This window comes from Herpailurus yagouaroundi, unplaced genomic scaffold (genome assembly GCF_014898765.1).
Source record: "Herpailurus yagouaroundi ecotype Mexico unplaced genomic scaffold, PumYag 203, whole genome shotgun sequence".
NCBI classification, from domain to species: Eukaryota; Metazoa; Chordata; class Mammalia; order Carnivora; family Felidae; genus Herpailurus; species Herpailurus yagouaroundi.
The window spans coordinates 16,233,997-16,261,656 of NW_024412434.1; the positions used below are offsets into that span (position 1 = coordinate 16,233,997).

General features: G+C 34.7%; 1 protein-coding gene across 1 annotated transcript in view; it reads right to left on the minus strand.

Moving 5' to 3' along the window:
* Nucleotides 1-27,660, minus strand: part of MALRD1 (MAM and LDL receptor class A domain containing 1) — a 747,899-nt gene that overhangs the window by 430,959 nt on the left and 289,280 nt on the right. The window lies entirely within an intron of this gene.

Below are 27,660 nucleotides of genomic sequence, written 5' to 3' on the forward strand. Positions count from 1 at the left end.
TTGGCTTGGAAACTGCTGCCTAAAGCAAAAGTTATTAATCATTGCAATTGTTTTTAAAACATAATCCTTATTTTAGAGATGAGAAAATTGTGCAACAGAAAGGTAAAGAGTGTATTAATTGGAACTTATGATAATAAGCTGCAGAAATTAAAAATGTTAATTTGCACAAAATAGCAACTATCTCCCAGGTTCTTAAAATTATTTCATTACTAACATTGCTTAAGTCTTTTCTTCCACTTCCAGGATAGCAAGAATTATTGAGTTCGACTATGACCTTATTGATTTTCTGCCTGCTGGATCTATCCATTTCTGATACATGAGGGTGGAAACCTCCAACTACAATAGTGAGCCCATCGATTCTCCTTGCAATTCCGTTAGGTTTTTGTCTCATGTTGTTTGACATTCTATTGTCAGGTTCGTACACATTAGGGATTGTCATGCCTCCTTGGGGAATGACTCCTTTACTATTATGTAATACCTTTATTTACCCTTGGTTACTCTTAAAAGCTTTTATTTTACCTTCACTCTCCAAAGCTTTCTTTCCCTTATGCAAATCTGAGTTTCTAATCTATACCGTTTTCAATCCTCTAAAAACAAAGAAGGTTTTCTGGCAAAAAAAAAAAATTCCCTCAGTCTGTGTTTGTCTGAGAAAATTTTTGTTGACTCTTCACTTTCAAAGGAAAATTTCAGAATATGAAATCTAGGTTGGTAATGTTGTTATTGTTGTCCCCCCCCACACACACACACAACATCTTAAATATTTCACTCTTTCTTTTTACTTGCATAATTTCTGAGACATCAAGTGTAATCCTTACCTTTATAGTTAAAGTGTCTTATCCTTCGAACTTCTCTCAGGATTTTACTTTGATTTTCTGTGGCTTGAAAATGATATACCTAGGTGTAGTTGTGTTTTATTTGAGGGGGTGTTGTGGGGGGTTTTTGGTATTTATCCTGATTCATGGTTTCTGCGCATCTGGATCTGTGGTTTTGCATCCAACATTAATTTGGGGAAATTCTCAGTCATTATTCTTTCAAATATTTCTTCTGTTCCTTTCTCTCTTTCTTCTCCATGTGATACTCCCACTAAGTACATTACACCTTTTGTTGTAAAGTCCTTGGATATTCTGTTGTGTGTTCTCAGTCTTTGTTCTCTCCACTTTTCAGTTTTTGAGGTTTCTATTGTGATGGCCTCTAGCTCAGGTATTCCTCCACTGTGTCTGGGCTAATAAGCCCACCAAAGCCATCCTTCACTTTTGTCACAGTGGGGTTTTTTTCCCCTTGATTTTATTTTATTTCTTTATTTTTGTTACTGGATCAGATGATTTTTTTTTTTTTTTTTGGAGATGATGATTTTTTTTTTTATTCTCAAGTTAGTTAACATAGAGTTAACTTGGCTTCTGGAGTAGGGCCCAGTGATTCATCACTTACATATAACACCAAATGCTCATCCCAACAAGTGCCCTCCTTAATGCCCATCACCCAGTGCCTCCCCCGCCCCAGCAGCCCTCAGTTTGTTCTCTATATTTAAATGTCTCTTGCAGTTTGCCTCCCTCTCTGTTTTTATCTTGTTTTTCCTTCCCTCCCCCTATGACCTTCTGTTTCTTAAATTACACATCTGAGTAAAATTATATATTTATCTTCCTCTGACTTATTTCGCTTAGCATAATACACTCTAGTTCCATCCATGTTGTTGCAAATGGAAAGATTTCATTCTTTTTCATTGCCAAGTAGTATCCCATTGTATATTTTGACCACATCTTAATCCGTTCATCATCAGTTAATGGAAATGTGGGCTCTTTCCATAATTTGGCTATTGTTGATAGTACTGCTATAAACATTGGGGTGCATGTGCCCTTTCAAAACAGCATTTCTGTATCCTTTGGATAAATTCCTAGCAGTATAATTGCTGGGTCGTAGGGTTAGTTCTATTTTTAATTTTATGAGGAACTTCCATATTGTTTTCCAGAGTGGCTGCACCAGTTGGCATTCCCACCAACAGTGCAATAGGGTTTCCCTTTCTCCAAATCCTCTCCAACTTCTGTTGTTTCCTGAGTTGATAATTTTAGCCATTCTGACAGGTGTGAGGTGGTATCTCATCATGGCTTTGATTTGTATTTCCCTGATAATGAGTGACATTGAGCAGCTTTTCATGTGTCTGTTAGCCATCTGGATGTCTTCTTCGGAAAAGTGTCTACTCATGTCTTCTGCCCATTTCTTCACTGGATTATTTATTTTTCAGGGGTTGAGTTTGGTAAGTTCTTTATAGATTTTGGATACTAATCCTTTATCTGATATGTCATTTGCAAATACCTTCTCCCATTCAGTCGGTTGCCTTTTAGTTTTGATGATTGTTTCCTTTGCTGTACAGAAGCTTTTTATCTTGATGAGGTCCCAACAGTTCATTTTTGCTTTTTTTCCCTTGCCTTCAGAGACATGTCAAGTAAGAAGTTGCTGTGGCTGAGGTCAAAGAGGTTTCTGCCTGTCTTCTCCTGTAGGATTTTGATGGTTTCCTGTCTCACATGTAGGTCTTTCATCCATTTTGAGTTCATTTTCATGTATGGTGTGACAGTGTTTTTGATTGCTAGGATTTCTTTCTGATTCTTTCTTAAGATCTCCGTCTCTCTGTTTACATTGCCCATCTTTCATTGCATGCTCTTTTATCCACTAGAGGACTTAGCATATAGTTTTAAATTCTTGGTCTGATAATTCCAACACCCCTGCCGTATCTCTTTCTGATGCTTCTTCTGTTTCTTCAAATTATAGTTTTTTTGTTTTGTCTGTTTTTTGCCTTTTAGTATATGCCTTGAGATATTTTCTTAATAGCTGGACATGATATATTGGGTAAAAGAAACTGCTTTAAATAGCCCTTTAATGTGGGGAAAGGGGATATTCTATGATTCTGTTATTAGTTCTCAGTCTTTCAATGAACCTATACCTCTGGACTATGAAATTCACAAGTGTTTCTCAGATTTTTTTCTCCCCCCTTACATGGAACAGTATAACTAGAAAGGTGTAGCACTGGAGATTTCCCTTCCACAAAGTCAGTTAGGCTCTGATAATACCCTGGCAGTTTAGAATTTCATTATCTGAGGGAAGACCTTGTTACGAACAACAGAGTTCTAATATATATATATATATATATATATATATATATATATATATACACACACACACACACACATATATATATGTGTGTGTGTGTATATGAATATATATGTGTGTGTGTATATATATATGTGTATATGTATACATTTCAATATATATGTATATGTATGTATATACGTATGTATATATATGTATGTGTACGTATATATATTTGAGAGAGAGAGTGAAAGACTGTGCATGAACAGGGGAGAGGAGCAGAGGGAGAGAGAATAGTCAGCATGCTCCAAGCTCAGTACAGAGCCTGACATGGGCCTCAATCCCACAAACCACGAGATCATGACCTGAACTGATATCAAGAATCGGACGCTCAACCAACTGAACCACACCTTATAAGGTATCCCTAGAAGGGGGTTTCCTGAAGGTTTTCGCTCAGGCTTGTCCACACGGCAACGCTAGAACTTCATCAGCATCATTTCACCTTTTCCTACCCAGGTGCTGGTTCCTTTAGTGGACTCTTCTCCTGAGTGCCAGGTCTGATAATATGTGACTCCCTGTGTTCACTTGCCTCTCTCCAATCTTGGGACAGCAATTTGCTCTGTGTCCTCCCCTCTTTTATGGATTGAATAAGAGTTGTTGATCCTTCGGTCTGTTCAGGCTTTGCTTGTGAGAAGAGAGCTGTGAGTTCCAAGCTCATCATACACCAAGCTGGACAATAGGAATTACACAAACATCTTCCTATAATTTTGCTGGTAAATTATAAAGCTAATAATGTAAGTGAAGATGTTGTAAAACTGAGCATTCCGCTACTAAGAGTTTGTATCTTATAAAATTCTGCTACTAAGAGTTTGTATCTTATAAAATTATATTCAGGATACTTTTCATGTTCTTTATTTTTAAATGTATATGCATGATGCAGCATACAGCCCATGAGTGATTCATTTGATCATACGTAATAAAATGAACTATTTAGAATTCTTTGATAATAGTAATTCTTTATTAAGTTCTCCCTGAATATTAAACTGAAAATGAAAATCTTGAAAACCATAATTATAGGTGAGATGGTACCCCAAAACTAAAAATACTCAAGAAGCTAATTTGTAACACGTCAATAAGTATTTATATAAAGATTTATCTCTTTAAAAAAAAGCTTATTTGGGGCGCCTGATGGCTCAGCCCGTTAAGCATCCAATTTCAGCTCAGGTCATGATCTCAGGGTTCGCAGGTTCGAGCCTGGTGTCGGGCTCTGTGCTGACAACTCAGAGCCTGGAGCCTGCTTCAGATTCTGTGTCTTCTTCTCTCCGTCTGCCCCTCCCCTGCTCGTGCTCTCTCTGTCTCTCAGAAATAAACAAACATTAAAAAATAAAATTTTTTGAAAAAGAAAGCTTATTTGAACAAGTACCCAAAAAATCTCCGGAAATTGAACGTAAATGAGAGCAGGAGTGATTCCGGCAACAAAGCTCTCAGGGACCTGCGCTCTTAAGTGCACATGCCAAAGGAAAGCAGGCGCACATCCCAGCTGAAGCCACAGCCATTCTGGGACAAAGATTCTACGCTATTCTTTTTCTTCTTTTTTTTTTAATGTTTATTTATTTAGAGAGTGCATGCACACAAGCGGGAGAGGGACAGAGAGAGAAGGAGACAGAAAGTCCCAAGCAGCTTCCGCACTGCCAGCACAGAGCCAGACCCTGGGCTTGATCTCACAGGCCCTGAGATCATAACGTGAGCCAAAATCAAGAGTCAGTCACTTAGCTGACTGAGCCACCCGGGCACCCCCTACACTATTCTATAACAAAAAAACTCTTTAAGAATTTCCAATTATGCTAGGCATCAAAATTATGTCTTTATGGACCTATTCTTACAATTAGCATAGGTCAGAATAAATGAAATACACAAAATACCTTCTATGTTATTTGTACCTAATAAGGTGGAAAATTTTAAAACACAGGGGCTTTATCATTATTTCAATACCATTTTGGAGTGTAAAGACCACTAAGATGAAAGTTAACTTGGGGTACCTGGGTGGCTCAGTCACTTAAGCATCTGACTTCAACTCAGGTCAATGATCTCACACTTCAGGAGTTCAAGTCCCACACTGGGCTCTGTGCTGACAGCTCAGAGCCTGGAACCTGCTTTGGATTCTGTGTCTCTCTCTTTGCCCCTCCCCAGCTCACACTCTGTCTCTCTCTCTCTCTCTCTCTCTCTCTCAAAAATAAACAGTAAAAAAATTTTTTAAAGTTAACTTTATCACAACTTCCAGGAAAAAGAAAAAAAAAAAAAAACACTGCCAAACAATGAAAATATCGTTTTCAGTTTTTGAGATAATTAAAAATTAATAAAGTTAAAAGGCATCAAGACTAATGTGCTTTTAAAAATGGTTTAACAGCCAGGCTAACACTGATTTCTAATATTTTCAAGGATACAGAATTTTCTGCCATAATTCTGTCACCAAATGAACAAGATGGCATTTACAATCCAATTGCTGATTCAACTTTAAAATTGTATTTGAGGGGCACCTGGGTGGCTCAGTTGGTTGAGCAACTCATGTCATGATCTCAGTTTCGTGGGTTCAAGCCCCCATGTCGGGCTCTGTGCTGATGGTATGGAATGCGCTTGGGATTCTCTGTCTCTCCTCATTCTCTGCCCCTCCCCCACTTGTGCTGACTCTGACCCTCTCAAAATAAATAAATAAATTTTAAAAAAAGAAATAAAATAAAGTTACATTTGAAACTGATTTCGGTAATTTACTCTTCCTGAGAATAGACTGTATACAGTCTGTTAGCTCAGAATACTAAAGTTCTCCTAGGTATCTTTTCAGAGATCTGGGAGGTAAAAATATTCAGCATCATGTTTAGAATCTGAATAGTTATCTTAAGCATTATAAAATGAAGTGACTAATTCAGTTGACCTTGTATTGGAAAATTTAGCAGCCCATGAAGACTAGATTGCCATATAGACCAGCATCTAGAAAGGCCACTTGTATAAAAAATAATGTGTGCTGTTGAAAAACAGAGCTGTTCTGTTTTTAAAATCATACAAATGCTGCTACATGAATCTCTATCATTTAAATTCTGTATTTCTTTTGAAATTTACTATAGTTTTGAGGATGTGTTTCCTTGGAAAGTTTAATTGTAACCTATCAGTGGGGAAAATACAATAAGCAGGCCTAAGTAGTTTGGATTTCACATCACTGTGGTGAGAGGGAATAACTTATAATTTCATATTCCACAATTTCCCATGGATGCCAAGTGAGGAAAGCAGCAAATAGTCTTCCATGAAGATGCCAATTCCTATCATTTCATGGAGCAATTAATGCCAGTGCCAGGCAGGTGTGCCATCAAGAAGAAAATGACCACCTTTGTCTACAGCTGTATCATCAATCAAACCAGTTTCTACCTTTCTAAATGTCATAATTCTCCCATCTATCACTATCTTCAGGAGTATGAAATATCGGTTTCATTAAAAAAAATTCTTAATTTTGGAAGACCATAACCTAATTCTTTTTAAGACCCAACTAGCGAATTCCTAAAATTAAGTTCTCACCATTCTATTCAATTATTCATTTAATATAAATTTATTGAGCATATGCTATAAGTAAAGCACATTTAGGAAGATAAAAACACTGACTGGAAGGGGGGCTACCGTGCATTGACCATGTGTGCCGGGTGCTAAGTATTCTCCTTATTTATGTTATTTTATTTAAGTCCCACAAAATCTGAATAGTCATTATTCTTCTTTTGCTTGATGAGAAAGCTGAAGTTCAGAGTATGATCCTAAGCAAAGTATCACACTGTAAGTAGCAGGGCTATGAGTTGAATAATGACATGATGGAACCCTGTACTACTACTCCCCTTTATACTGTGGTATGCAGCACTCCAGAGTGAAGGCTTCACAAAAAAAAAAAAAAATTGACAACTACTACAGGATAAGAAAATGTGTCTATGAGGAAATTCTTGAAGGGATCTCTTTGTCTATAGGTAGGCAGCCATGAAAATATGGCGGTTATCCACTTCGGCTTGATTTTTCTTGAGATAGCATGGCACAGTTTATCAATTCTTTGTTCATCTAAATATGAATGTCCTCGGGCACCTGGGTGGCTCAGTCAGTTAAACATGTGGCTTTGGCTCAGGTCATAATCTCATGATTCAGTTTGTGAGTGTGAGCCCCACACTCTGTGCTGTGCGCTGACAGCACAGAGCCTGCTTTGGGTTCTCTGTCTCGCTCTTTCTCTGCCCCTCCCCTTCTCTCTCTCTCTCTCTCTCTCTCAAAATAAATAAATAAATAAATATTTAAATATGAATGTCCTGCAGATGCCAATTTGCCATCCAAAGGAAGAAGTTTCTGCAGTCAAATGAGTATGATGAATCCTATAAATTATATCTCTCTTTGGGAGATTTAAAAACACACTAGTATATTATTAACACACTAACTCTAAGAATTCCCACAGTATGGAAACTATTTCTTTATATAAAAAAAAATATTTTTAACTTATCTAAGGAGGCGATGTACTTTTTTTTCTTTTTTTTTTTTTTTTTTTTTTTACTTATTTGTTTAATAGAACCAAGAATATCATGTCGATTGCTACCGTGGTGATGCACAGGACAAGTTTTCCAAATACTATTAGTAAAAGAAAAAAGAAAAAAAAGCATAATTTGAGAAATTAGTTTCCAGTTCTAAATGGGGTAACTTCTTGGCCGTGTGACCTTAGGGAATGCATTAGTTTCTTAGCACTCGCATAATAAAGTACAACCAAAAGGGCAGCTTTAAACAACCAAGATTTATTCCCTCAAAGTTGCTAAGGTTAGAAGTCTGATATCAATGTGTCTACAGTACCATGATCTCCCTGATGGCCCTTCCTTGTCTCTTTGCATTTCTTGCTTACCAGCAATGTGAGCATCCCTTGGCTTGGTTTGTACATACATCCCTCCAATCACATGGCATTCTTCCCTGTGTGTTCCCACACCATCTTCCTCCATCTTCCCTCTGGGTGCCTATGTCCAAATTTCCTTCCTCTTAAAAAAACGGCAGTCACTGGGTCAGGCCTTATTTTAATCTAGCATGAACTCATTTTAATTCAGTACATCTGCAAAGACCCTGCTTCCAACTAAGGTCACGTTCACAGGTCTTTGGTGGACATGAGTTTGGGGGAGCCACTATACAGGGCTGGAATGTTTACATAGTTTTATGTTATTCTCTTGGGCTTTTGAGATATATAATCATATCTTTAGAAAATTATTACGATTTAGTGTTACTATATTTTATTTTATGCCTTACGTACTGACTAGAACCAGAACAAGAATATTAAATAATAACATCGATAGTAAGTACTCTTGATATAACCTTGATTTGAATGAAAATACTTCCATTCATTCCTTCACATTCCTATCAGTTATGATATTTTCAGTACTTCCTTTACATAGGGTAAGACCCTCACCTCAAAGAGTATGATATAATGATTCTGTTGCTGAATTTGGTTTGCTAGCATTTTAAGTTCTTCTACATTTATATTCACAGGCAGTTTGAACTATAGTTTTCTTACTTTTCTAATTTTTGGAGGCTTCATTATCAGTGATATATTAGCTTCATAAAATAAATTTAGTCATTTTATATGGTTAGAATAGCTTCTTTCGCCATTATCAGGTCATTAAAATGTGATAGAACTCAGTAGTATCTATCTCAAGAGACAAAATTGAAGGATGTTTGTTGATAACTTTATTTGAAAGTTAATAGTCTGTTGAGGTTTTCTGCTTCATTAGTTAATTTTGGTCATTTTTCTCATAGAAAATTAACTATTTCATTGACATCTTCAAACTTTCACAGAGTTATTGGTCTCTACATGGTTATTAACTCCCCTACATGGTTATTAATTCCCCTTTAACAAGTCTACATTATTTAAATGTTTTCTTCCTTTTTAAAACTAAACTTTGGTGTTTTATCATTTGTCTACTTTAAAAAATAAAATACTTCTCTATTTATGATTTGAATTTTTTGTCTTCCAAACTAGTACCTCTTTCTCCTGAGTTTCTTTTTTTCTTTTTTTCTCAGTTTCTTAATATTATTTCATTTCTTATAAATTTTTATTTTTAAATAAACTCATATTTAAAGAAACATTGTAAGGGTAGCACAGTACCAGAAAGCCTATTGATATTTAAATAATAGAAAGGAAAAACCATTATGAGTAATAAATTTATTCTAAAAAATCAACAACTTGGAAGAAATGAGAAAAATACCTGTAAAAACACCTTAAAACTAAAACAAATCTAAATGACACTCTATTAACAAAATTGAACTCAAAATAAAACTTTTTCCACAAGCCCAACTTTCATTTCAGATGGCTTGATGGGTAAAATCTACCAAACATTTAACGATGAAATGGTACCAACTGACACAAACTCTCAGGACATAAGGAAAAGAGAACTCTTCTCAACTCTCTTTATGAAGCCAGTATAATACCAATACCAAAGCCAGACAATCAACTACTAGAAGAGAAATTTAGAGAACAATATCGCCCACAAACATAGGTGCAAAATCTTTAACAATACATTTTATCAATAAAGTGTTTGACTTACTGCTCAAAAATCAAATAATGTAATTCATCACCTTAACACAAAAGGAAAAAATATCATATGATGTCTTCATCTAGATGCAGGAAAGGCACTGATAAAATTCAAGACTTCTTAATGCAAAACTTGATGTAAACAAACTATAGAAGGGAGCTCCCTCAAACTGAAAAAAGTGACCTGTGAAAAACATACAGGTCATGTCATATTTAAATGTGGAATATTGAATAATTTCACCCTAAGACTGGAAATAGGGTAAGGTAGTCCAAAAGCACCCCTTTTATTCAACAACTGTCCTGAAAGTTCTGGTAGCAGGTGTTCAAAGTAAACATCAAGAATACTGTGACATATCAATATCCTAACTCCTGATATGATGTACTGAGAAGGACCCATGATTATATCTGTGGTATTCGTGTTAACACAGTGAATATTTTTCATAGTTATAAGATTAACAGAGATTATGATTGTGATATGACTATACTTGTGAATATTTCTATTTTTATGTTAATTCTTTTGTATTTTATTTCATGCATTTTGAAACTCTATTATACATGCACATTTCTGACATAACTTGATAATTACTTTGTGATAATACAATTTTCCTTTTACTATTTGTAATGTTTCAAAACTTGTATATCAATTTGGATACTCTATATATATTATATTCACTATTCGTAACAGGACAATTTATTTATTTATTTATTTATTTATGTATTTATTTATTTACTTATTTATTTCTTTTGTTCTCATAATAAATCTCTGAGAGAGAGTGGGGAAGGGATGGGCAGAGAGAGGAGAGAGAGAATCCCAAGCAGGCTCTGCACTGCCAGCACAGAGCCCAATGCAAGATTCAATCCCATGAACCATGAGATTCTGACCTGAGCCAAAATCAAGTCATATGCTTACTGACTGAGCCACCCAGGCACCCCCAGAGCCATTTCAAATATAAATTCAGTGATAGTTTGAAAGTAAAAGGTTAGAAAAATATTTATCAAAGAGTTGTATCATGCTTTTTTAACCAATCAGAAATGTTTACACTTTAATTGGTATGATCAGACTAGTTGCATTTGATATAATTAATGTTATAGAAAGATTTATCTTTCATTTTATTATATTTTTGTATTTAAAAACATTTTCAAATTTGTTTTTTATTATTCTATTTCTCCTGTGTTTTTAATTTTAATTCTTCATTCTCCATTTTAATTCTTCTATTTGGTTTTTATCTGTATCTCTTTACAGTTTAGTGTTGGTCGAGTGATTGCATGTGCATACTTTACCATCACTATCTAGAGTTCATACTGTTCTTCATACAAAATTTAAAAACCTTGGTACATTTTAATTCCACTCACTTCCTGTTCCATGAGCAATTTTTGTCATATTTATCTGCACTGGAATATAAAAGCTACAAAATATGTATGTTTTATTTAGAAAAGTCACATACCTCTTAAAGAAGTTAGGAAAAGAGAACATGTGGTCTTGTATATTCACCCACATAATTATTATTTATATTTTTCTTCATTCCTTGCTGAAGATTCAAGTTTCAATCTGCAACTTTTAGCCATAAACACGTCCTTTAACATCTTTTACAATGAATGCTGATATCTCTTGCTGTTTATTTATTTTAAAATGTCTTTAAAAAAACGTCTTCACTATGTCTTCATTATTGAAGGATGTTTTCTGTAGATACAAAACTCTATGTTGGTACGTCCTTTCCTCTTCCCCCATTTGAGTATTTAAAGTCATTCTTCCAATATAATTAGGCCTTTTTTGTGTGGGTTTTTCTGATGAGAAGCTTTCAATCATAGGATTGTTAGATTATATATGAATTATTTTTCTGATGTCTTCCAAGATATTCTCTTCATTTAAAATAAATTTTTATCAGTGAATTAGGAGGTACCAAGATGTACCAATTTTCATTTATGTTGTCTTGATCATCCTAATCACTTTAAGGTGATGTTTTCCACAAATTTGGAAAGATTTTGATAATTATTTGTTCAAATATTTTGCTGCCTCATTTTTCCTCATTCCCTTCTGTTGTTTCATGTACATGTACATAAGAATATATGATGGAGTTGTGTAGATCACTAAGGCATTGATCAGTTTATTTTCTTTTTTTGTCTTCTTAATTAGATAACTTCTAATTAGATCTGTCTTCAAGTTCAATGATCTTTCTTCTGTTGTCTATGTATGACTAAGTCCATCCAGCAAATTTTATTTTAGATAATGCATTTTTTAACCCTAGAAGTTCCCTTTGTTTATTTATTTTAGTATTCTTCCTTTTTCCTTTACCTCCTCCTCTTCCTTCTTCCTCACCCTCTTTTTCTTCTCCTCATTCTTCATTTTCATTTCTCCACTGAGGTCCTCCAAATCTGTTTGTTTATTACAGCTATATTCTTATTTAAATCTTCAAAGACATTTGTAATCCCTGCTTTAAATCCCTTGTTTATTAAATCTAAGTTTTCCATTATCTTAGGTTCAATTTCTATTGATTATTTTTGTTCTCTCAAATGTATGTTAATTTTCCTGTTTCTTGACATGTGTAATTTTTTTTCTTTTTACTTATACGCTGAAATTGTAGATGGCACATTATAGCAAATTTGAGTTATGTCATGCTCCTTAGAAATGTTTTATATTTTTTACAAACAGTTAATTTTTGACAGATCCTTTTCATCTAATCAGGCTTATTTTTTGGTTAGGTATATTAAAATTTTCCACTTAATCCTACATTATGTTCTGTATTCTTTAAGAAAGTTTAATGAACTATACAAAAACACAGGCAATAACTAAACAAGATTTGGAGAACAATGCATGAACAAAAATGAGGTGTTCAACAGAGAAAGAACAGCAGTCTCACACACATACAAATTCTATAGTTGAAAAATACAATAACTGAATTGAACAATTCAATTTAGAGTTTCAAATATATTCAATCATTCAGAAGAAAGAATCAGCCACCTGGAGAATAAGACAGTAGAAATTATTCAGTCAAAAGAGAAAGAAGAAAAAAATGAAAAAGAGTGATGGAAGTCTATGGAAATACGGAACACATTGAAAAGAAACAGTATGTACATTGTGGGAATTCCAGAAAAAGAAGATAAAGAAAAAAAACCAGAACGTATATTTAAAGCATTAATGGCTGAAAACTTCCCAGGCTTGGGAGAGAAATGATCATACAGATTCATAACACCCAAAGGACTGTGAATACATTGGACCTTAATAGGGCAAGACTGAGACACAGTTTAATTATAATTGTCAGAAGTCAAACACAAAGAAAAAATTTTAAGAGCAGTAAGAGAATACAGAAAAGCTATAAACAAGGGAATCTACATAAGACTTTGGTGTATTTCTCAACACAGACTATTCAGGCTAGGAGAGAATGGGATAACATATGTTAACATTTTGGAAAAAAATATAATAATAACTGTCAACAAATAATTCTATACCCAGCAAATCTGTCCTTCAGAAATGAAGGAGGGACAAAGATTTTCCCAAACAAACAAAATGTGATGGAGTATATTGCCACCAGACCTGCTTTACAAGAAATGTTAAAGGGAGTTGAGTGGAAGTAAAAGAAAGCTAATTAATAACAAAAACACAAAACATAAAAGGTGAATCTCACTGGTAATGTTAACAATGTAATTATAGTTAGATTATGCAATATGCTAATAATGATGCATAATTCATTTACAATTCTAGTTTAGAAGTTTATAAAATATAATGAAATCATGATAACTATCATAATATGTTATTCCTTTCATAATATTTTTAAAACATGTAAATTATGACATAAATGATTTGAAAATGTAAGGGGAGGGAGCACCTGTGTGGCTCAGCTGGCTGAGCATTCAACTCTTGATTTTGGCTCAAGGCATGATCTCATAGTTGGTGGGCTGAGCCCTGCATTGGGCTCTGCCCTGAATTCCCTCTCTCCCTCTCTCTCTCTGCCCATCCCCTGCTTGTTCTCTCTAGCTCTCTCAAAAATAAATAAACATTTTTTAAAAATTTGGGGGGGGAATCAAAAGTGTAAAATTTACTAATATAAAAGTTAAGTTGTTTTCAGTTTAAAATAAGGTGCTAAAATTTAAGAAATTTTATGTAAGCCCTATGGTAACCACAAACAAAATTCTGTGGTAAAAACACAAAAGAAAATGAAAAGTTGTTAAAGCATATTGACATCAAAAGATATCAAAACAGGAGTGCCTGGGTGGCTCAGTCGGTTAAGCATCTAACTTCAGCTCAGGTCATGATGTCACTGTTCAGGAGTTCAAGCCTCACATTGAGCTCTCTGCTGTCAGCATAAAGCCTGCTTCAGATCCTCTGTCTCCCTCTATCTGCCCCTCCCCCCACTCCCTCTTCCTTTCCTACTGTCTCAAAAATAAACATTTCAATAAAATAAAATAAGAAGATATATGTTAGCTGAAACTGTTGTGGTATCATTTCACAATATATGTAAATAAAACCATCATACTGTACACACTAAACTTACAAAAATGATGTAAGTCAATTATTTCTTAATATAACTGGAATAAATTGATTGATGATAGAATGAAGATATGGGGAAGGTATATAACCATTCAACTAGATTGTCTGTTTACACTGATTATATGAGTTTGGATAGGCTCAATGATTGGTAGAAACTTTGATAATGGAATTTTAATATCAATACGTGGCAATTCCTACTTTTCAGTTTAAATGTAAATGGATGAGATAGGTATCATCCAGAATGACTGCAGGTGGGGAATAGACTTAAAACCACTGCATGTTAACAGTAATTTCCAAACCCATATTTCTATCACTTTCTGAAAATGACACTTGGTGATTGCCAATTACCCACTTATTATTAAATCTAACAGAGATTTTTCAGTACTTATTTGATGTTTGCATCTTTGATAATGTTACCCACTTTTTCCTTTCAGAATTATAACTTTCCTTGTCTTCTATGACACCAGGATCTGGGTTTTTTTCTTTCCTTTTCCTTCTAGTTACTTCCTTTCTCTGTCTCTCTTATAAGATTCTTCCTCATAAATATTGGTATATTCAGGGTTTGATCCTATGCAATTTCTTCTCTTCACATTGTACATACCCTCCTTATGTGATATTATCCATTTGATTATGTTAATTACCATCATATATTGATGGTTCCCAATTTTATGTCTGCTGCAGAAATGCCTTCCCAAGCTTAAGATCTATTTAGCCATCTGTTTATTGGACAGATCTCCATTTGGAAGGCCCACACACATCTCAAACTAGACAAATCAAAAAGTGAAATAATGTACTTTAAAATCACCTCATTCCCTTGTTTGATTAATTAAGAAGAGTAAATGAAACTTCCAGTTACTCACTTATCCAACCCAGAAATCCTCCACAGTTAACAATCACATTTATAGATTTTTCTCTTCTAAACATGTATTCACTTCTTTCCATCTTCATTGAATGTACCCTGAGACTATTATCTCTTTAATGGAATACTAATAGAGTTTCCTGACTAATCCCCATGCCTTCATAATTACTGTCAACTACACTGCTGTCAGAGTGATTTTTCTAAACACTAAATTTTATTATATTATTTCCCTATTTAATATCCTAAAATGACTTTCTGTTACTCCAAGTTAAAACACAAATTTCTTAAAGTGGACTACCAGATTCCCCTCCTTGTCTCTCTGAACTCATTTCTAGCCATTTCCCCCTCTTAATCTAAATGCTCCATATGCCAAGATTTCTATTCCACAAACTCACCAGGTGATCTTTCTTTCCTTTGGGTCTTTCCTACTATCTTTGTAATTCTTACTATTTGGAATCTTCCTTATTTGTTATTTATTCATGAAACTTCCTGCTCATTGTTCTTAGTCATGATCAACATAAGACTAACTAAAAGAATAAAAACTAAACTCCTAAAATTCCTAGGCTGTATGAATCTGTTACAGTAGATGAAACAAGGGGGATACTGAATATTTTTGTGATGGTCTAATTCTAATTAGAGTACTGTGGTATTTTCTGAATACTTAATTCTCATGTTTAAGGGAAAATTTGAGAATTGAAACCATACATTAAGAGGAAGGCCAGAGAGTAGAGCTCTAAAATCATGCATATATGATGTTATTAAAGAATTCAAGAATATTTATACAGACACTAGGACTACAAACATCAGAAAGAAGAATAAGATGTGCAGAATCAATGGTATCTGTTGCCAATTCTTAAAGTTTTATCATAGAGAATTACAAGTAATAAGAAAGATTATCATTAAAAACCCATACTGTGCAAATATGGAAATACTGATTCAATATTAGGAAAAACATTATGACAAGGGATTCCTTTAGATGACAAGAGGTAGTGTACTATTTCGTATGAAAGCATTTAAGCAGGAATTGGGTGAATCTTCCTTCCCGCCTACTTTGCCAGGTTGGGGAAGTTATAGAAATGATTCCTTTATTCGTTGGTAATTCATTTATCACTAGCAGTAGCAATTTAAACGTTGGGCTGATCCACCAAGAAACATGTCCTAGTGGATTTCTCTCACATTTTAATAGAGTGTGATATGTGCTAGGATGGAAATATAGGACTAATTGTAATTGAGAAAAATGAGCCCTTAGCAGAAGTCTTAGTGTTAGATCCTATTCCAAAGAGGTTGGACTAACTTCTTTTACCCTCTCAAATTCTAAGATTCTTTGTTTTTATAATTCAACTACTTGAACTTTGAATCATATTTTGACAAATTACTTATGTTGTGTTTATAAAAGGGTTAGTAGCTATGTCTCCTCTTGAATTAATTGGCATTTTCAATTAAAAAAATGATTAGCAAAGCAAAGAGAAAGAAGACATAAGTCACTTATAGTAGGAATGAAACAGGATATATCAAACCTTGTGGGCATCAAAAAGATAACACAACAATGATATAAACAACTCTACATGCACACTTGACAACTGACATGAAATGGACCCATGCTTTGCAAAGCACAGACTTGGCCAATACAAAATAATTTGCACAAATTCATAACTATAAAGGAAACTGAACTCATAATTTAAAAATCCCTGAAAAAGAAATCTCTAGGCTCAGATTAATCACTGGACATTTATACCAAATCTTCAAGGTACAAAGACCAGAAAGGAAGACTTCCAACAGTCCCAATTTTCAGATGATATGTCTACAGAGGAAATCTAAAGAATGTATTGTAAAACTCTGAAAGCTAATAAATGAGTCAGCAAGGTTGCAGGATACAAGTTCAATATACAAAATTAGTTGTATTTTTATGTACCAACAATGAACCCATAGAAACCAAAATTAAAAATGTAATAGCCTTGGGGCGCCTGGGTGGCGCAGTCCGTTAAGCGTCTGACTTCAGCTCAGGTCACGATCTCGCGGTCCGTGAGTTTGAGCCCCGCGTCGGGCTCTGGGCTGATGGCTCGGAGCCTGGAGCCTGTTTCCGCTTCTGTGTCTCCCTCTCTCTCTGCCCCTCCCCCGTTCATGCTCTGTCTCTCTCTGTCCCAAAAATAAATTTAAAAAAAAAATGTAATAGCCTTTGGGCACCTGGGGGCTCGGTCCATCAAGCCTGCTTTGAATCCTCTGTCTCCTCTCTCTCTCTGCCTCTCCCTGGCTCTCACTCCTATGCACACTCACACTCTCTCTCTCAAAAATAAATAAAAAACAAAAAATGTGATAGCATTTATAATCCTTCAAAAAATGAAATATTTGGGTGTATATTTTATAAAGAGGACAAGGATAAGTCACCCCAAGTTGGGCCACTCTGGCAGGAAAATTATTTTGCATTAAAAGCAAAAACCCAGCAGATTCAGGGAACGCTCTTTACCTCTTGCCCCTCAATTGCCTGCTTGTTCTATGAAGACAGCTATAAACAGAGATTCCTCCTTCCCTAAGAAACTCGCCTACATAATAGGGCAACCTTTGCTTTCCAAACATCTTCTCCCACTTTCCTGCTAATGTTCTTTCTCACCTTTGCAACCTCAAACCTCTATCCATCTCCTTAGCTCACCGAAGCATCATGTTGCCTCTCTGTTTTTGGAATTTCCATGTCTGTGTTGATTGTACATACACAACAAAAATTTTCTCCTGTTAATCTGCCTCATGTCAATTTGATTCTTGGTCCAGCAAAAGAACCTTGAAAGGCAGAGGAAATTCTTACTCCTCAACAGTATGTGTGGGACTTTTAAGATGAAAACTACCAAACACTGATGAAAGAAAGAAAAAGAAATCTAAACGATGAAGAGACATACATACATACTGTGCTCAAGGACTGGAAGACTCAACATATAAAGTATGTAAGTATCCCCAAGTTGATATATGTGCTTCATGAAATTTTTATGAAGCTAAACAAAATTTTATTTGTATAGAACAGGATTTTTCTAAAATTTTTATGAAAAGTCAAAGGAACTAGAGTAACATTATTTTGAAAAAGAGGAATATTAGGAGGAATCACTCTACCCAATTTCAAAATTATATAGCTAGCTTTAGTTAACAAGACTGTAGTAATGATGGAGGAATAGATGCCTGGATCAGTAAAACTGAATAGAGAACCCAGACATAGCTTTACACAAGTACAGCCAATACTTGGCCAAAGTACAAAAACACTAAAATGAAGGGAGAACAGTCTTATCATTCATGATGCAGGAATTAGATAGTCATAGGGGGAAAATATCTTGACCTAAACCTCACACCTTAAATAAAAATTTAAAACATAAGTCATAAATTTAAATATAAAATATAATGCTATATGAGTTTTAGAACAAAATACAGAAAAAAATTAGAGATTTCAGACTTTGTATTTTCAGATACGTTATCAAAATCATGATCTCTAAAAGAAAAGATCTAAGGGTTATACCAAAATAAAAATAAACATTTGCTCTTTTCCTATTAAGACTATGAAAAGACAATTTAAAACCTGGGGGAAAGATTTGCCACTCACTTATCTGTCAAAGGACTTATATCTATATTTATAAAACCTTCAAAACTCAACAATTTCAAAAAGTTAAATTAGAAAACAGGCAAAAGACATGAGGAAACATTTCACCAAAGATGATATATAGATGGCAAAGAAACCTACAAGAATACATTCAACATCACTAGCTGTCACAAAAGTGCATATTAAAACCACGATTAGGTATTATTACTCCACACCAGAAAGCGAGCGAAAATAAAAATAGTTAAGATATTAAATACTCACAAAGAACCATATAAACTGCATCTCTCATGCATTGTTGGTGGTAATGTAAAATAACACAGCTGCTCTGAAAAATAGTACATCCATGCCACAAGACATGACTCGGTACCAAAAAAAATAATAATAAAATAAAAAATGACTTATACATACAATTTTGACTGATCACAAGAGGTTATGCTGAATGGAAAAAAAAGTTTCAAAAGGACACCTACTGTATGGCTCCATTTACATAACCTTCTCAAAATGACAAAACATAAAAATGGGTAACAAAGTAGTAGTTTCCCAAGGCTGGAGGTGGGAGAAGTAAGTATAACTATGAGCGAGTAGCTCAAGGAAGATCTTTATGAAGATGGAGTATCTTTTTTTAATGAATATGGGATATCTTGATTGTGGTAATGCTTACATGAATTTACTCATGTAATACATTTCCATAGAATTTACACACGCATATGAAACCAATGTCAGTTTCCCAGTTTTAATATTATAGTAGCATTGAGGGAAATGCAAGAAGGGTACACAAGATTTCTCACTACTATCTTTGTAACTTCCTATGAGTTTATAATTACTTCAAAATTCAAAGTTAAAAAAACATCATTTTCCAATTTTCATTGGATGACATCACTAGCAATTTAACTTCCTTTGTATTTCCGTATTCTATCAAGTAATAATAATAAATTCTCTAAGAAAAATTTTCCAGACTGTTTCACAAAACAAATGTTCAGTACAGAATATATTTGTTCCCATACAAAAAGGGTTTGGGGGACAATTTAGAAAATTTTATTGATAGTACCAACCTTTTGAAAATTTGCAATGCACAAATTGATTGAACAATGCTCCTAACACAGAAATTGTTTTTGATAACTACTTGATTTCAAAATATAAAAAATACTACCCTAACACGTCTCTTAAAACACTGGGATAGTGAGAGCAGGGACCAGTATCGATAATTTTGGAAAGACTGTAAGGGTTAGACTTTAGAAAGACTGTAGGGATTGTAGTGTAGGGCTAATGCTTAGCTTGAAAAATAACAGCTTTGTGTTGATACTGAAGGTTAAGAGATAACAGCCTTGCTTTACTCTTGTAAATTAGGCTTCACCAATTAGGAAACAAAAGTTCAAAGAAAAGAGCATCAGAGGCAGGGTCAAGGAGATCCACTGGTTGCAACTTAGAGGCAGAAAGTCTAAAATAAACACCTCATTAGGCAACTGTTTCTAACTCATCTGGCAACTGTTTCTGACTCATCTGGAAACTGTTTCTTTGTTCTGTTTCCAGGTGATGACAAAACGATGTGATGAGCTATAAAAACTCTGTACCCCGGCTGTTCGGGGCCGCCCTCTTATCAAGAGTGTTGGTCCCTATTGGTCGGCCTTGCCTCTCATTGTAATAAACTTTGTTGTGACTGTCACTGGTGCCCGTAGCATTCTGTTTCAGGAGTCGTGTGGATGCAACAAGACAAGAGCTTTCAAACAAGAGCTTTCTGAGCCCCATTCAGCTACAGTCTACAATAATGAATCTCTGATGCTTAAGACATCACAGGAAGCCTGCTTTTTTAACACATTATGATACCTGGCCTGCTTCTCGCATAATCTCCCAAAGAAACCAAAAGCTATTCACAATCTATGATTAATAAAGTCTCTAAAAACACACTAGTTGTTTTCAAGCTGATGTATTACTTTTGAAAGGTCAAGCTGGGATTAGTATTTCATATATAACTAAATTACCTCCCCTTATCCCCTCCAAAAGTGATTTGTACTTATTCTGACTCTCATTCATAATGCAAATGTTTGTACCTGTCTCTTTTACTAGACAAGCAGTGCCACAATTATTTAGGTTGTATCTTGTTTTTGTTTGTTTATGCTCCAGGGCCATTTATATCAGTGGTACCCAATGTTTACCAAATAAACAAATGGAAAGTAAATTTGTGTTAATTTACAAGTGCTTGTTAATTACAAAGTGCTTTAATTACAAGTGTTAATTACAAGTGTTAATTACAAAGTGCTTGTTTAGACTTTATATGATCACTGACAAAGAATGAAGTAATTGTCTAGGTCAGTGGTTTTCAGTGATGTGCCTTACTGCACTGTCACCCTCCTACTGGGGGACCCTACACTTTGAGTTGCATTTTTGCCACAATGAACACAAATTCTGATATGCTAAAAAGTTTCGTATGGAGCACTCAACTGGATATGGTAGATAAGCAATTATATATAATCTTACAGTCAGCAAAAAGTAAAACATATATCAGAGTATCAAACCACACCCTCTGGTCCCCCCAAATTCATCAAAAATGTGCGAATTCTGCTATAACAAATGAGAGAGGGAAGTCAGGATATAAATAAGTCAACTCAAAACAAACAAAATCCTAAAGGACAACTAAGTGTGTTGGGAAATTATAGTCACACATTTATAGAAATCAAAGGACATTGCTATTGACATGGTGAAAATATAGAAAGGATTATTTTCATTACTGCTGACATCTAAAATATTTTTTGACTATCTTAAAAAATTCAGTCACAAATACCTGATATAACTTAGCTTAACCATTTTTTTCACTTTGTTCAAATTTTAATTTCTCAATAAGGACTTCTCTGACTGCCCTATTTGAAACTACAGCCACCATTCCAGACATTTTTTCTACTTTTCTTTATTTAACATCTTGCTAGAGCACTTACCATTATGAAATAAATCGTGCCATTTTACTTATTTCGTTTGTTTGTGTCCCTCCGCACCACCGGAGTGACCACCCAACCAATGGAAATTTGTCTTCATCATTTAGTCTACATCAACCAATGCAGGAAATTTGTCTACATCATTCACTGCATCCAAACCCTGGCACATAATAGATGTTACATAAATATTCCTGAATGAATGAATTAATGGTCATTTAAAATTTTTCTTAGTATCTCCAAAAAACTATATCTGGTAATCAAATACATACATAACCACTAAATCCTGACTTCAATATAACTGTACCAATTAAATTCATCAAGAAGATATACACAAAATTATTTTATTTTAAAACACTAGTTATTGCCAATGATTAAAAGCCTGATACGTGTGCATGTGTCAATAAGAAAATAACAGTTCTCTCTTTTCATCAGACAACTTTTTCAAAATTGTGTATTGTTTAGATTAGCGCTTCTCAAATTTTAATGCACATACGACTCACCGAAGAATGTTGTTACAATGCAACTTATAATTCTGGGATGGGTACTGAACTCTAACAAAAGATTTATTTGTCCATAGACCCAGATTTGAGTAGACGAGTTTAGGTTATTTTCTAACAGATAAATTGCATGCTGATATAATATTTCTAAAAAATGGTATTTTGAGGATGATTTTATTCAGTAGGAAAAATCTGTTTAAAAATACTTGTAATGACTTTAATGAAACTGTTATTTTGTAATTGAGTATAAGAGTGCACTACATTATTTATCAAACATCCTTTTACCATGAGGGAACCTGAAGTAAACTACGGAATGTGAGGGACACATGGATGTAGGTTCATTGATTGTAACAAATCACCACCCTGGTGGGGAACACTAATAATGGGCAAGGCTGTATGTGTATGGTAGCTCTGATTTGCTGTGAATTTCAAACTGCTTTTAAAAAAAATTCTATTAAAAATAAAAAGTAAAATAAAAATGGCAACCTACAGAATGAGAAAAAAATTTGCAAATCATGTATTTGATAACAAGTTAATATCCAGAATATATAAATAATTCCTACAACTCAACAATAAAAGATAAATAATCCACTAAAGAGATGGGCAAAGGATTTTGACATTTCTCCAAAAAGACATATAAATGGCTAATAAGTGCAAGAAAAGATGCTTAACATTATTAGTTAGTAGGGAAAGGCAAATAAATCAAAACCCTAATGGGATTCCCCTTTATACGCACTAAGATGGCTATAATAATTTTTTTTAAAGGCAAAGAACATGTATTGTCTAAGTCCCAGACCTGCCTCAAAGATTTGCTTGTACATTTTTCATCCAGGTCTGTTCTTATCACCTCCTTAATACTGCAATTTGCACTCCCTCCATTTATGGTGTCCCTCAATTTACTCTGTTTTTTTTTTTTTTAAGTTTATTTATTTTGAGAGAGAGAGAGAGAGAGAGAGAAAACGAATAGTGTGGGGGAGGGGCAGCAAAACAGAATCCCAAACAGGCTCCGTGCTCAGCTCAGTGTAAAACCCTACACAGGGCTTGATCCCATGACTGGGAGATCATGACCTGAGCTGAAGTCAAGAGTTGATGGCTCAAGGGATTCAGCCACCCAGCGGCCCACACTGTATTTTCTCAAAGTACTTGTCACCTTTTAACCAAAGTCACTTGTCACCTTTTAACCAAACCTTTTAACTTGTCACCAAACTCTGTCATTTATACACAAATGTGGCGGTGGGGCAGGGGGAAGGGGAGGAGAACATTTTCTGTTTAAATCAAGAAAATGAGGAAAAGGATTTTTGTCTGTTTTACTTACTGATGTAACTAGGTGTCTTCACCACTGCTTGACACATAACTTCTCAATAAATTTATGCTCAAATTTATTTGCTATTTCTGTTTTCTCTACTTCCCTTGATCATTCTTGACAGGGTTTTAAAATTTTATGTCTTTTCCAACCCTCTCCATCTTAACAACTAAGTTCTATTCCATTAATTTGCACTATTAGGTAATTAGTTTCTAATATAAGGAGTTGAGTCTATAAATTTTCCTTTAAGTACTCGCTTAGCTAAACGGCACAAGATTTTTAAGCATTGTTATTATTACTATTTATTTAAAACCTTTTCTTATTTTACTGTAATTTTTTTTGGAGGGGAAGCATAGGTTATTATTAAAAGTGTGTTTGTCCCAACCAATAGGTATTTTCCTGCTTTTGTTTTCCAATAGATTTCAAGCCTAATTAAAAAGACAGGGTCTATGTCACTTTAATCCACTTAAAACAATTGCAATTGCCTTAATGTTTAATAATATAATCTCTCTTTTTTGGTAAGTATTCTGTGTGTGCTTGCAAACAATCGATATCTGCAGATAGTAAATACAGTGTTACATTTGCCCATTAAGTTCAGATTACTTACTAATTGTGTTGATTAAATATCCAGCATCCTTACTAATTAGGGTACAGAATTAAATCATTTCCAGTATGCGTGAGATCCTCTTAATTGTGTATGAACAATAAATATGCTAATTGGAGTATATGGTGAAACAAAAAATATGGCTGCTTTCCAAAGGTGCATCTATATCAGTGGCAAAGATACGTTCAGATAAGATTTTAGAGTTGTTGGATGTACAAATCACTTTCTTCTTTGACCACATCCCATATTTTAGACATGTTATTTACATAATAAAGCCAAAAATAACATTCTCATCTTTCTGCCGAATTTTCTTTTCAGAGTCTATACTAATCTACAGAAAATTAAAGCAGCAAGTGCTTTTGTTTTTTAAAGGATTCTTTTATAAAATGATATAAAATATTACATTATCAGAGATAATCCATTCCTGTAAAAAGAGTTTTTAAATTCCTTCCACTATTCCTCCATGGTGTACTTCTACTTAAGGATACTTTGGAAATTAGAGTCATGATATATGATCAGTCTTTACCTAGAATTCTCAAGAAACCAACAATTAAAAACCCCAAACACAGTGGAATTTCAGGCTAAATATTTGACTAGTTACCAGCCAAATTTCTTGAAATCAGTTGCTATGGTAATTGTCAAGATTTTTTCTTCCTATTCTCCTGGGTCTAATTAAAGCATCAAAGTTTACATTATACACAGGATAATAACTCATAATTCATGTAGCATATTCTAGCCACTCTATAAATAAAACATGTAATCCTGTAGAATGGGAATATAGGTGAATTTCTTAAATGTTTGTTTATTTTTGAGAGAGCGGAGCTCCTCACAAGCTCCTCTTGTGAGCAGAGGACGGGGAGAAAGAGAGAGGGACAGAGGATCCGAAGCAGGCTCCGCACTGCCAGCAAAGAGCCTGATGGGGGGCTCAAACTCACAAACTGTGAGATCATGACCAGAGCCAAAGTCAAATGCTGAAGCCAATGACTCACCCAGGCGTCCCTAGGAGAATTTTTAAAACTACGTAATAAAGGGGCACCTGGCTGGCTTAGCCGGGAAAATATGCAACTCGGGATTGTGAGTTCAGGCCCCACATCATGTGTACCGATGACTAAAAAAAAAAAAAATTAAATAAACTTAAAAAAATACATAATAGGAGCACCCAGGTGGCTCAGTTGATTAAGCATCTGAGTCAGTTTCAGCCCAGGTCATGATCTCCTGGTTTCGTGAGCTCCAGTCCCACATCAGGCTCCCTGCTGACAGTGCAGATCCTGCTTGGGATTCTCTCTTTCTCAGTCTCTCTCAAAATAAATAAATAAACTTAAAAAATAATACTTAGTAAAAATAAACAATGTTATTTGAAAAATCATACTCATGAGGGTGCCTGGGTGGTTCAGTCAGCTAAGTGTCAGACTTCCAACTTGGGCTCGGGCCATGATCTCAGTCAGGGTTTATGAGTTTGAGCCTCACATCAGGGGCCGAGGATCTGCTGTCTCCCTCTCTCCTTGCCCCTCCCCATCTTGCACTTTTTTTCTCTCTCTCTCAAAAATAAATAAAGATTAGGGGCGCCTGGGTGGTGCAGTCGGTTAAGCGTCCAACTTCAGCCAGGTCACGATCTCGCGGTCCGTGAGTTCGAGCCCCGCGTCGGGCTCTGGGCTGATGGCTCAGAGCCTGGAGCCTGTTTCCGATTCTGTGTCTCCCTCTCTCTCTGCCCCTCCCCCGTTCATGGTCTGTCTCTCTCTGTCCCAAAAATAAATAAACGTTGAAAAAAAAAATTTAAAAAAAAAATAAAAATAAAAAAAATAAATAAATAAAGATTAAAAAAACATATTAATGTATGAGAACCAATATCAAAATGTGGGTTTCTTTTTAGGGTTTGTTCTGACTTTTTGTTGCTGTTGATTCGTTCTAATGAACTGAAAAAGTCGTTCTTTTTTTTTTTTCTATATGCTGTAATATCTAGAAGCAATTCAGCCGTCATGCTCCAATATTACTGATATAAGTAACCCCACTCAAACTTTTAACAAGAGTGATCTGGCAATCGATTCACTAAAAAGCACCTTCTGGTACAACTTTCCCTCCAAAGTCTTTTGATTACTTTTTTCTTTGTTTTCATACAAAAGGACTACCAATATTATGCTAAGTGAAATAGGTCAGAGAAAGACAAATACCGTATGGTTTCATTTATATGTGGAATCTAAAGCACAAATGAAGAAACAAACAGAAAGCAGAATCAAACCTATAAATACAGAGAAGAGACTGAGGGTTGCCGGAGGGGAGGAGGGGAGGGGGAGGGGCAAAATGGGTGAAGGGGAGTGGGAGACCTAGGCTTCCAATTATGGAATAAGCCATGGGGATGAAAAATACAGCATAGGGAATATAGTCAATGGTATTGTATCAGCCTTGTATGGTGACAGATGGTAGCTTGTGAGCACAGCATATTGTACACAGTTGCTGAATCACTATATTGTACACCTAAAACTAATCTAAGAGTATGTGCCAACTATACAAAAACAAAACACTACCAAGACAGTAAGGTCCCAGATTTTCAGACTCTCTTAGTACATCAGCATCCTTTCCTAAATACAGATAAAGCATTCCTAGAAATAGTTACAAACTTAGAACATAAATACACAGAGTACAGGGAAAACTTAACCATAAATAAATCGATACTTTAACTATTAAAAAATGGCATCAAATTTGATCTTGAGAAAGAGATGCATTTGCCACATGACTCATAAAATTCAAAAGCAAAATGTCTGTTCTATTTGACTGATAACCTAAGAGATTTCTGTGATACTGAAATGAAAATTACAATGAAGAGAATGTAAAAGCATCTGATGCAGAAAGTAACTCAATATGCAGAAAATATTTATAAGGTAAAGATATATATTAATATAGAATTCAAAAGTCACCAAATAGTTTTGCTTGGTTCATCTGTGGTAATAATAGATGTAAGAAATAATCCACAACTAAAGGAACAGTTACATGATATAAATAGGACTTCTACATGTATAACATTTGTATATGTCTTTTTAAGGTTCGGTTTTACACACAGCTGGAAGGGGAGCTTGGACAAAGAAGTGAATCATAAAATACCTGATTCTATGACCAAATCTGTCAACATCAGTCTTAAAACTGACAAAACATAACCACGTCTGTTAAGAGCTTCATCTATGGAATGCACTAATAATATGTGTCCCACTCACCCTGCAGGGCTTCTGTGAAGATCAGGTAGAGATTAGTAGATAAAAGGGCTTTGAAATGTAAAAGTTCTATACAAATGTGAGCTCTTCTTATACTGAAGTTGTTCTGTATATTCCAGATTTGGTTCAACAGACCAAAAACAAAAACAAAACAATAAAAGGCTCAAACTATAATATTCTTGCTCAGAAATTATTACAAACAGAATAATTTGTCAACCTTCATTTTGACAATCTGTATTCAGCTCATTTGCAATGAGATGAGGTAATCACTGGACTGCATTGCACAATTTACAGACTTACCCAAATGAGCATATATGGCCCATTTAGCTGAGGATATCTTAATAGGTGCTGTTGGTCTCCTACAATATCATATAATTGATACGTATATCCTTTAGAAGATCACTTTGTCTAATATATTATCTGGGTATTTATTTTTTTAACAATTTATCACATCTCATAATTTACATAAAGGAATGACAACTCTAAAATGCATCAAAGGATAGAGGCTTGTCAGCCCTGCATGAATTGGCTTTGACGGACACTTTGCTT